Below are 12,644 nucleotides of genomic sequence, written 5' to 3'. Positions count from 1 at the left end.
GACTTTGGCTTTTCTTGTCCTTGTTTTCCCCCCCCACCGCTGCTTCCACAGTCTTTTTTTACAAGCAAGGAAATGTAGGGCCTACCCTCCTCCTCTGTCTCCCTTTCCTGTTTAATTGTTTGTGTTGGTGACTCAGGGCAATTTGCCCACATGGATCTGCAAACCTCTCCACTGAAAGAACAAGAATCACATGTGTTCTTAGGAGACAAAGTTCTACAAGTTCAAAAGTATCTAACAGACTACTTTACACCAGTTTTGTGGTCTGTGTTAAGACCTATGCATTTACAGTTTACAAATGCCTTTGTGATGAAGTAAATAATGGGATTCCTGCTCCTACAGTTGAAGTACTGTGTGCCTGATTCAGATTATAGTTCCCACAAAGTTAGCTTCAAGCAAAAATAGGCTGTGTCTCAGACTTTCACAGGATATGCCAAGGACTCAGGCTGGAATGCTGAACATTTCCCAGCTGCATTAACTTCTTGCAGCAGAGACTTGTTACATCTTTGATCATCAGCAGTGGGATATTGGCCCTCCTTAATTCCCTGGCCTGTCATAGATTTCTGTGTGGAAAACCTTAAGTTAGATCATTTAGGCTGTAGTGCTTTTGAAAGTGCATAGCAGTGCATGAGCACCAGTATATTTCATCAGTATAAGACCACTGCATTGGCTTTTTGTAGATACTTGCACTAAAACCGACACTGTGAAACAGCCACAGTTAAGTTTCTGCTAGCACAGCTCTCTCAGTCCATGCCCATCCCCTTGAGAGCAGCAGTCCACAGGGCCCCACTGACACCAGATAGATGACAGAGCTCAAAACAGTTGCCTGTGCTGTCCATACTGCTTAAATTCTAACAAACACAGAATGACCCAGGCCTCGTGCTCTTGACAGCTGTCAAATCCCAGCTTCCTGATAGGAGAAAATAAATGTGATATGTAAATGAGGCATTGGTTGTGTGTGCTTCAAATATGGCCCAAATTTTTCTCCAATGACTGCTTCAAGCACCACTACATTTCTGGGAAACCTCTGCAACATATGTATATAGGATGCATTCACACTTTTTATCAAGAAAGAATTGCCTCCAAACATTCCTCCATGCCTTCCCTTTCCCTTGGGAGTGTTGTAGGGAAATGAAAGTTCTTAGTTGTTCAGGTGCCATGAAAGTCAATCAACAGGGTGCCACAAACAGAAAGTGTCACTGAAGAAAAGGCACCAATTATTAAAGAAACTCTACATTATCATTTCATTATTCTGTCTTTGGGGCTAGATGTGCTCCATACTAAAAATGAGTGGTGGAAAATAAAGGCTCTTCTTGGGTTCATCATTCCTAAATAATTCTACAAATGATGCTTTTTTTAAAATCTTTCTGAAAAAGGGCAGAATGGGGAAGGTAAGGTGAAGACAAACAAAATTTTTATCACAGATTATGGTCAACAGGAAAATGCAAGCAATGTCAGCCACAAATAGAAAAGGCATCTGCTGCTCTACATACAGCCAAGTTTACCTTTAACAGAGGAAATTCACTGAACTCATGACATCCAGATGGTCCTAGCAGATGATCTTTGCTGGAAGGCACTAAAAAAAAAAATAAATACAGAAATCCCTGGCATGTTTTCTAGAAGAAATCTCCTACTTGCCCCACTGGAAGCAGCTGGATTAACCTTGCATTTTTAGGCAAGGCACACAGCAGAAGGATTCATTCCTGTGGACTCACATCAATCTTCATGATGCCAGCTCTGGCATTTTTGGGGTTATTTTTTTGATTTTATAAAATAAATAATATTGTTTCTGAGTTTAAGACTCTCACTGCACTCTAAGTGAGATGCTACACACACTATTGACATAAAGTTTGAGCAGGGGCTATAATTCTAATTAATGAGTCAAAATTATAATGTGGTCCCAGGGCCAGTGAACTAAGTGTGCAGTGCTGGTCTTGCACAATGGGGAGGATGAGATAACTCCTGAAACCCTAGGCTGTGACTTGGACCAGGAGTGCTGGCCTGTCTGGGGGATTTCTGCAGGAGCATCTCCTCTCTGTGCTATGCCATGCCACACAGACATAATAGGAACACAAGTGCTTTTACAAAGCAGGCCAGCACCAGCAGGGATTAGATGAGTCACTGCCTTGTCCTGGGTACTGCATGTTTCCCTGGGTGTTGAGTCTTTGAGGGGGACAGTGTGGCTCTTCATCAGACAAGGACACAGAGCCTAAAAGGCAAGAGGGAGAAAATCAGTATGGATATGATTTATATAGTCAAGGAGCAAAGCTGAAGTGGAACACAGAATATCCGGTAGAAGACAGTAAGCAGCAAATTACTGCATTGACTTGTGCAAAGTGGTACTGTCTGTGTCCTTAGAGCTGCTGTAATAGACTGTCTGGTTTTATACCACACTTGCAGGAGCACTAACTGTATCATACATTCATTTTTACACCCCCTCTTTAATACTTCTTAAGCTCTGTGTATCTTGATGGCCACGATATTCCTTCTGAAAACCTTTATTGTTTTCTGTTCTCCTCCTGTCAAATGTTATCCTTTCTGCTCTCTCCATAAGGAGCTCCTTTACTGGACCTTGCTATTGTTTAGCTCCTCTCTGAGGGAAGCCTTCAGTGCAATAAATGATCCAAAGGACACCTCAGACTCCTCATTTCTTTCCCCAAATTTATTGGACATTCCTGATCATGGAAGAGCTCCAACAAGGCAAGTGCTTTTAATAAATCTTAACTTGCAAAAGCAGTGTATGTTGATAACTTCACAGGACTGACCTCCTGAAAAATGGAAGCATGATAAACCTCCATAACCCCTCTACAATATCCCCAAGTGGCTCTTTCTCTCTCTCTGTAAGTGTGCAGAGAAAGATAATTATATACTGGAAGTATATTCCTCCTTTCCAGAACATGACCAAAGGTAATTAAGAGATCAGCTGTAGTCTAAAACCTGGAGTTGCTGCCCTTGGTTGTTTTCATCTTTCTTGCTTCTTATCACTTACTGCAATCACTTGAGCTAGTCTCTTTGAATTTTGATTTGTACATCAAAATCAGGTCAACCTGAGTATGAAAGAACTCCCCTATGATAAGCAGGTATGATAACCAGGTAGACTGCTGTAAGACTGACCAAGTGCTCTGAGAACTGTTAGATGAGAAGAAATACTTAGAAGAGAAGCTATACTACACAATTGTTGCATATTTTGAATTGATCCCATGCACTTGGATTAGGAATGCTTGAATGGCATTCAAATGTGTCACGAAAAGCTGCAAAAGTGCAAAATCTTTGAGTAATCAAGAAGCTTACTATGACTATTGCTTGCTTGCTAAACCTATGGAACAACTTTAGATATATGAAACAACCAGAAGCTCCCAATAACACAGGTGCCAGTATGGGTTGCATTCAACATATCTATCACTAGCTTTTTTCACTCTATCCAGGGGCAGATGAAGCAAAGCCCTGTTCTGCCACTTTCAGACAGGCTGAGGAGAACTTCAACCTTGCATGCAGGCGAGAAAGGTTTGACAGGGGTGGAAAATTGTGCCCGTGTTATTTCTTGGTGTCCCTTCCCTATCCCTACTCTCTGTATCCCCCTTTGCTTTACATATTTACAAGTTCCTGGTCTTGGACTAGATCTCCTTAGCCAATGTATCATTCAGAGGAAATACATGTGTGGTACAGAAGCAGGGTACTTACATGGTTCTTAGAAAACCTTTACATCCTACATAAGTAACTCTTAAACCCGCATCACATCAGACTATAAGGTAAGATACACAGTCACTTATTTTTGGACTTTCAGAGGAATTGGACTATAAAAATGAAAGGTACAAGGCAGTTAGGGGGAAACTGAATTCCTTGTGCTCTGTCAATGGTGCATGTTTCCTCAGGAATCCCTTGCTTCATCCTGCTGGATGCATAGGGTCACTTGGAACTGACCAGTCAGAGAGTCTTTATCCTGTGCCCATGTCAGATATACCATCAGTGCCTGCCATCTCTTGTGATCAGTGAACACTTGGTTCTTGAAATGGGAAATGGCTCTCAACTGGGACATTAGGCTTGAAGGAAAAAAAAATACCATCTGAGTGTGATTTTTAAAGTTAATGATTATGAATCCTTTCTGATCAGTTTCCAAGAGCTAAGTATCCAGTTGGAAAGGTAAGTTTTTCAGTTGTCACACCTGCTTACTTCATGGCCAGACCACAAGACTTCAATTCTTATTTACATTTGTGCCCTGCATCCTGACTATGTAGGGTACAGAAGCCTTACAGTGAGAACATTTGTGATCTAACATATGTTAAGGTTACCTCTACACAAATGGTGCATTGCAAAGATCTTGAAGTCCTTGGTTGTGAATGAAAGAAGACTGTGAATACCCAGAACAGTGTCACAGATTCAAAAACTCAAGGCTGTCTTGTCTTACGATCTCCTAGATGTCACTTCTAATGTGAGTCACCTGCATTTCTTCAGAGCTCACTATGTCAAGTTCTGCAGGGACTTCCTCACACACAGACAGTGGGGCATGAGCCATGCAAGGCAAGTGTCATGCCAATGAACAAAATTGTGGTTTGGGGGAAAAACTAAATGAAAAATGCATCCTGGCAGAAATTTTGAAGCAAATTTTAAAACAAATTTTGCTACACAGAGAAGCCCAGTGGACATTACTGTACAAGAGCATAATGTAAAGGTCTGAGCCATGGTATTGAACACAACAGCCTTTCAATTCATGCTCAATTTTACCTGCAGCAAAGTCCACTGAAAGGACAGTTGTCTGAGGGTGAGCAAATCTGAAATAAACTTACCCTTTAGCATCCTGTATATGATAGAGGAAACAGCTGAGAGTAAACCTAGATAGAACAAAAAATAATAATCAGATAATTATTCAGCTGAGTAAAAGCAGAAAAATTTGGAGAGTAAAACATGGGAAATAAATAACTGGTTGCATGCAGGAGTTGTGCTTTTTTCTTTGCTGAATTAATTGACATGCAGCTGGGCACATCAAGAGCAAAGAGAATATTTTAAAGGTTTTAGCAAGTGTTCAATACCATGAATGCTGGAAACAATGACAAGCACTCTACTTTTGGAGGCACAGACAGGTACAGATGGTCACGTCTGCTTCACTTGTGTGCCTAATGCTGGCTGCAGGCCAGAGCCATTTAAATGCATTAGCTCAGAGCTGTACATATGCTGAATGAGACTATTCAGTTCCTGGAAGAGAGCTGGTTTGTGTCTTGCCATCAGCAAGGGCAGACATAGCAAGATGTATCTGCCTACACCATTTGTGTAGGTGCAGCTGAAAACAGCATTGAGGCCCTTGAAGAGAATTTATGGCTTGGTTTTGCAAATAGATTTTTTTATACAGATGGATGTTTCTTGACTTTTTCTGACTGTTTCTGCCACAAATTAAGTCTCCTCAGGCGACTCTTGGTTCTGACAGAAAATATGATAATTGAGTCCAGTCAAGAGGAGCCACAAAACTTTGGCACAAACATAACTGTGTTACAGTACCTACCAAAGCTATGCAATAAATCTGTATCTCCTTGAAACTCAAATGCCCTGAGTATTGTGGAGATAATAACTACATTAGTTTAGGAAAAAACAGTCAGTGCACATATTTGAACAAGACTAAGATTTGTTGAGCAGAAAGAGAACCATCTAAGAGACAGTAAAAGAAAGAAATGTTAAATGGCACACTGCTTCAATGGAATTTGTTTGGCCTAGCTAAAAAAATGTATCTATATGAAGAAAGTACTTCAGCTGCCTAATCTCCCTTCAAACCATCTCCTTCTCTTTGTTCATTTTCAACAGCAAAGTAAGGGAAAAAACAAGACACGGTTTATGAGGGAACAAGAATGGTAGAATCTGTTACTAGAGCAACTGATAAAGTTGGAAAAATACATAAGCTTTCAAGCACAATTGGACTTTTTTAACATTTGCATTATTTTATTTCCTGAAATAAACCTATATGGTAACAGAGTTTATTTCAAGGCTGATAGCACAAAGATAGATAAAATTATGCTATGACATTTTGTCTGAAGTACCACCCTCTGTAGACAAAAATCTCAGACTTCACAGGGAAATGAGTTTTGCCAGTCAACCTTTATCTGTAGAATATAGGTCTGGCCTTGCACTGGAAAAGAACAAAACCTACACAGCCCTCAAAGTTGTCAGTGGGTTTCTATTAAATAAGACAGTCTGAAATCTATCTATTTTCCTCTTGCAGAGCCAAATTTATAAGTCAAATGAGCACAAGCTACTCCAGTTGAAGATCTCAGGATATATTTTGTCCTGACTTGCATGATGATCACCTCTGAAAAAGTATTCCATTACTTCCCAATGATATTTATTACACTTTCTTCAGACTGAACTGGAACCATAAAGGGTAGAGATGCAGAGATATCCAGCTGTGGTAAGAATCTGGCCACCACCATTCCTAATAGAAATAAATACAGTGAGTCACATTGCAGAAATGGGTCAGGTGAAATATCTGTAGCAAAAAACATGTCCAGAGACTTGTATGAGCCAAAAGAAAAGATCCATTTCAATCAGCCTGCATAAAAGAGAAATGCTTGATATTTACTTTTGGCAACTGGCAGCTGCCAGACTCATGACAGTTCTTGGTGGGACAGCTGCCACCCCTGTAGGTCTGGTAGATGTACTCCAATGCACTGGGCTGGGAATTTCTTGGGCAGCAGCAGTGGGTTTTGATCTTGCAGCCCAGGCTGATGGGGTCAAAGAGGTTTCTGATGGAATGGCAATGGTGTAGGATAGATAGACATTGTGTTTTCGTATTGCAAGGAAAAGATACAATGGTTATTGAATTGTGTAAAAAAACCAAAATATTATCTTTCTGCTGCTATCACCATACCAACTTTGTCCCAGAATGAAAAGTTATGGATAAGGAAAGTAATATGCCCTGCACTGCCTGAGGTGCTGCTAATACCTTCTCTTGCATTTCTCACAGTGCCCTGGCAGCACTAAGTGTCTGTCTGCTCCACACATAACCTTCAGAATCAAATCCAGCGCCGCAACATGCTCTTCAAAGTACCTAGAAAATTGTTGCCACTTTTCAAATAACTAGTGTAGAGTGGTCACTCCCTCAGTACTGCCTCTGTGAAGGAGAATCCTTCCAGCATGATGATGGGGAAAAGTCAATCTTGGATTTGGAGCTTAGGTTTGAAAGACAAGCTTATGAGGCCTGGGCTTCATACCTTCATATCTGGATGCTTGCCTACTAGTGGTGTCAGTTCATTTTGGGATGGCTGGCAAAGGCAATGCTAGATCTCTGTGGCAGAGAGGCATTCTTTCCTCAACATCAGAACTCCACATCTGGGCAACCTACCTTCCCAATATTAGTTTTCAACAATGCCTGACAAAGATTACTGCCACAGTGTATTTTGACAACAGTCTCCACTTGACTTTTACTGAAAATTTTCATAATTCAGCATTATTATGGATAAGGTGTTATATGACCTGGTGGACCTCCATAGAAGTCACATTCATATGGGACTCTTCACTTGAGAACATGAAGTTTGCTTCTTGTGTCAGCAACTCTGCCACCCAAATATCATATAACCATAGAACCATAAAATTATATGAGTTGGAAGAGATCTTAAAGAACACCTAGTTTCAACTCTACTGGCATAAGCAGGGACACCTTCTGCACACTAGGTTTCTCAAAACCCCTGGCCTTGAACACTGCCAGAGATGGGGCACCCACAGATTTCCTGGGCAACCTGTTACAACCTCACCTCCTGCAGAGGGGGAAAAAATTAGTATTTTTTCCTAATATCTAGTCTTAACCTACACTCCTTTCAGTTTAAAATCATTCTCCCTTGTAAAATGTCCTTTTCCTTTTTTCCTGTTGGCCCACTTCACATACTGGAAGGCTGTTCTAAAGTGTCCCTGGAGAGACTTCTGTTTGTCAGACAGAACAGCCCCAACCTTCTAAGCCTGTCTTTTAAGGAGAGAAGATGTGCTACTGCCCTCTGATCATCTTCATGGCCTCCTCTGGACTCACTCCAACAGTTCCGTGTCCCTTCCTGTGCTGGGACCCCAGAGCTGGATGCAGGGTTCCAGGTGAGCTCTCACCAGAGCAGAGCAGAGGGACAGAATCCCCTCCCTCCCCTGCTGCCCACGCTGCTCTGGATGCAGCCCAGGACACGTTTGGCTCTCTGGGCTGGGAGTGCCCATGGCTGGGTCATGTCCAGCCTCTCACCCACCAGCACCCCCAAATCCTTCTCACAGGGCTGTTCTCCATCTGCTCAGTCCCAGCCTGAAATATGAAAATGTGAAAGAGGGATTATCTCATTTTTTCAAGGGAAACTGATGTAAGTGACCTGGTCAAGTTGTCAGAGGAAACTTGAAGTCAAGTAGGAGCTTCAACTGCCTATATCATGGTTCAAGTCCTTAAAAACATGGATAGATTTTTATCAAAGTGTTTACCTTCTTAAGGTCTGTGATACAGAAGATTGAGCTATTTGGGGGGCTGCAGGACTTTTTTTTTTCCTGAATACCTAAACACATTATGTACATGACTCTATCAAGACATATTATTTTACATTGTGGTCTGTTTTCAGTGGTGTCTTCCATCAACTACAAAAACAACTGAGAGTCATTACCTATTCTGCTAAGCACTATTAGAATGAAAAGCTAAGACATCTACAGAGGAACGTTTTATTTATATTTTTTTTAAATCTGTGTGCTATTTTAATTCATGTGTTATTGCAAACACATAAGAAAATAGACTCAGACTTCCTTTGTAAATATGCACATATGACAAATAATGTTACTTGAAAATAGAGGAATAACTACTTGCAGAAGCATATTTGTTTTCTGTCATCCATATTATCTCATCTTTTGAGAAACAAACAAAATTATCATAATTGTTCGTTCCTTTCATACTTACCCTTTTCCCTTATCATCACTGTCACTATTCACCTAAATGTTAATGCTCTCATCTGGCTTTGGCTCATTGCAAACCTCCCCTGGTTGAAAAACAAAACCTACTCTTCAGAATTTTTCAAATACCTCTGCCTGAAATGTCATTTTATGCTGCTCAACATCATCCAAATTATATTTGAGCTCTTCTCATGCAGTGGATTATGCAGGCTTGTCACATTGCAAGAGTCTCAGTGAGAGGGAAAGTTTGCCTTAAGAACAAGGAGAAAATATTTATCTTGATAGTGGGAGACAAAAGGACTGTATGTTTAAGAAAATCTTTGTTGGAAAGGTTACTTAATGAAGCTAGTTTCGTACGAATGTAGTCAGAATAGAAAAAAAAAAAAAACAGCTGGGCATGTCCTTATCTTTTCACCATCCTTGATGAATATTATCACTGCTTTCATTTGGGCAATTGTGAATCATGGTCTAAGTGAATATTCTTGCCTGTTATTCATCATGTTTGCCTTCTGAATAAAACCAGTTAAAAATATCCTGGGACTTTTTCAACAGCATGATCTGTTCTCTGAGGAATCTGACATTAGAGGCAGCCAGAGTACATACTTTTTGTTTATTTTGCTTTTTGCGGTAATCAGGAGTTCCTGTCTTGCATGTTTGCTGTTTTGAGAGGCCTGGCTGGCCCTGCTGAGCTGCCACTGATGCAAGTGGGAATGCTACAAGAAACTTGCACTCATTGAGGAATATACCATGGCATCTCTACAGAACAGAGGCTCCTACTAATGGAAACTGGAGCTGATATTGATACAAAACTGCAACCGTATGTCCTGGTTACAGAGAAAAGGGGGTGAAGTTTTTAGGGCTTTTTAATTTCATACCACCTATATCATTGGTGGGGACATCAGGTTACATCAGGAAGAGTCAAGTGCTGGAAATTCACCATCTTGCCTGGCTCTCTCCAGAGAAAGGTGTTGGGATCAGCTGGCAGCCCCAGCTCCCTCTCTGCCACCACCCCTCCCTCCACTCCTTAAAGAGCATGTGTGCCCCCAAAACAGAGTCAAGCTGAGCAAGCAGTGCTGAACACAGACAAGCACACTGATCCAGAAAAACAGCAGGCAGCACGACATGGATGATCTAACTCCCAAGGGGTTTTTTTGTCCCCGTTCATTGTGATTTGTTTTGGGTAGTTTTCAGACTTGAGGTCGAGGCATTAGCCAATTTTAAGCCATGAGATCTCTTCTTAATGTATTGCTTTTGTATGGAACCATGTGGACAGCACTGCTTTTGGGAAGCCATTTTTTTTCCTATTGGTGAATAACTTTTTGTGGATCCCTCCCTCTTTTATACACATTTTGCCATTAATACTGCACCAGCTATCACAAATTGAGTAAGTTGTTATTCCACTTCATATTTTCTCCCTACAGTTCCTCCATTATTATAATGGGTGGGCCAAAAAGGTGGGCCTTGCTGAAATTTACTTTCCTGGTAGTTGTTAAAACCAGCACACCATAGTAAGTGCTGCAAGGAAAATAAGAGTAAATCCAGCACCTCACTTTACACAAGCACCATCTGTTAAGATTGGGACATCTTCAAAACAGCGTTATTGTCAACCTCTCTGAGCATACCATGGCTATCATTAGCAGCATGCAATTTAACTGATGAGGTGGGGATGTTAAGATGGCAAGATGGAACTGCCTCAAGAATGTCATTCTGGTTTGCCTGATTAAAAAGTTTAAATATCAAGTCTGATCCTGGTGACTTTTTTTCCTTCTTATCCCCTTATATGTCATAATCTGGTTTAATGAATTGGATGAAGGTTTATGTCACTGTGTCAGGTTGTTAATATCACCTTGCTGAAATACACAGACCACAGTCTGAAGGAATAATTACATTTTCTTGGCCTACAGGCATTTCCTAAAAGATCACCAGGTAATCAGCCAGAAGCAAGTGAGCTACTCTGACATGAGGGACTACTAGGAGCTAATATGAGTAGATGCAACACAAAAATATCAAAAGAGAGATACAAAACTTCCAACAAAGGAAATGCAAGTTTGACCATCAAATTTCAAAGTTACACTTTAATACACAAATTCTTTTCTGCCAAATATGTTTCATTTCAGATTATTACACAGTTTGTTGAGAGGAAAGGGTTGTCCTGCTGTTCTCTGCCCATTTTTCTGACAGTCAAAAGAAGTTGAGAAATGTTTGAATTGAGTCGTCAAGATTCTGACCACCCCTATTTCTGAGGCTTTGCTAAGCATTATAAGGACTATATAATATTGAAACATGATAGGCAAGAGGTGAGAAATCACTGTAGGGAAGATAGTATCTGCTACAATACTTATAATTTTTTCATTTTCTGCTGCCTCCTTACTATTCAAGATGTGATCATGCATAGCTGGAAGGGAGGATACCGACCTCAAGGCTTACAGTTTTCATTCCCTGTGGCCTAGCATAATGAAGGCACATCTGCAGGCTTTCTTATCTCATTTCTGTTTCCAGTAAATTGTTCTTACCTCAGCCTGTGATCTTCAACATTTTACTCCCAGTTCTCATCTCCGTCAGCTGAAGCGGGATGTGGGAGGGGAAGCAAGAGAGAAGTATGTGAATCCTTACTGAAGATGTCATAGATCAGGAGGAAAGTTCTGCCATCTCCTTGAGGTGTCTATGCTGGAGCTATGATTTCAGGTGGTGAGGAGAGAGGAGACAATAGAAGGATAGAAACATAATGAGTCCAAACAAATACAAAAATATTTTTGTAAAGGACTCTGCTCTTTTAAAATATTACAACTTTTCAGCAATTAAATCACAGAATCACAGAGTATGCTGAGCTGGAAGGGGCTATCAAGGATCTTTGAGTCCAGCCCTACACAGCACCATCCCCCAAGAATCATACTCTGTGCCCAAGAATATTGTTCAAATGCTTCTTGAACTCTGCCAGACCAACAGAACTTGAACTGTCAAGAACCCCCCAGATCAACTTTCTGGGGTGGGGGGCTGTTACAGTTCCCGACCATTCCCTGGGTGAAAAACCTTTTTCTAATACCCACCCTACACCTGTGCTTACACAGCTTCAAGCCATTGCTTCGGGTCCTGTCACTGGTCATCACAGAGAAGAGATCAATGCCTGCCCCTCCTCTTCCCTTCATGAGGAAATTGTAGACTGCCATAATGTCTTCTTTCAGTCTCCTCTTCTCCAGCCTGAACAGCCAAGTGACCTCAGTCACTCCTCATACAGCTTCTCCTTAAGTCCCTTCACCACCTTGGTTGCCCTCTTTTAGACTCTAAGCTCCCTAACAGCTTAATGTCAGTAATAAAACTGCCTCCAGCACTTGAGGTGAGGCTACCCCAGGGCAGAGCAGACAATCCCCTCTTGCCTGGCTTCTGATGCTGTCCCTGATGCCTCCCAGGACAGGGGTGACTCCCCTGGCTGCCAGGGCACTGCTGACTCATGTTCAACTTGCCCTCAACCAGGACCCCCAGGCCCCTTTCCATGGCACTGCTTTTCAGTATCTCATTCCCAGGTGATCCATACACCCAGGTTTGCCCCATTCCTGACTCTGGATAAGAATCCTGCACTTTCCCTTATTAAACTTCATACAGGTGATGATTTTTCTGACCTTTAATTTGTCAAGGTCTCTCTGCAGGGCCTCTCTCTGCCCTCAAGGCAGTCAACAGCTTCTCTTTGTCTGTATCATCTGCAAACTTGCTTAGTATCCCTTCCAGTCCTGTGTCCAAGTCATTCATGAAGACATTGAAGAGCACAG

At 41.4% G+C, this 12,644-nt stretch overlaps 1 long non-coding RNA gene across 4 annotated transcripts in view; it reads right to left on the bottom strand.

Moving 5' to 3' along the window:
• Positions 1 to 12,644, bottom strand: part of LOC117245640 — a 69,931-nt gene that overhangs the window by 46,904 nt on the left and 10,383 nt on the right. For 3 of the 4 annotated variants that reach the window (XR_004500556.1, XR_004500558.1, XR_004500557.1), the window contains exons 3-4: positions 11,394 to 11,553; positions 1,503 to 4,826 (exon numbers count right to left, since the gene is read on the bottom strand). This is a non-coding gene — a long non-coding RNA (uncharacterized LOC117245640). The remainder of the gene's footprint in view (positions 1 to 1,502; positions 4,827 to 11,393; positions 11,554 to 12,644) is intronic. The other variant, XR_004500559.1, reaches the window with a different exon arrangement.

This window comes from Parus major, chromosome Z (genome assembly GCF_001522545.3).
Source record: "Parus major isolate Abel chromosome Z, Parus_major1.1, whole genome shotgun sequence".
In the NCBI taxonomy this organism is placed as follows: domain Eukaryota; kingdom Metazoa; phylum Chordata; class Aves; order Passeriformes; family Paridae; genus Parus; species Parus major.
The sequence above is the reverse complement of the archived record's forward strand: the minus strand, read 5'-3'. Positions and strand labels throughout refer to the sequence as shown.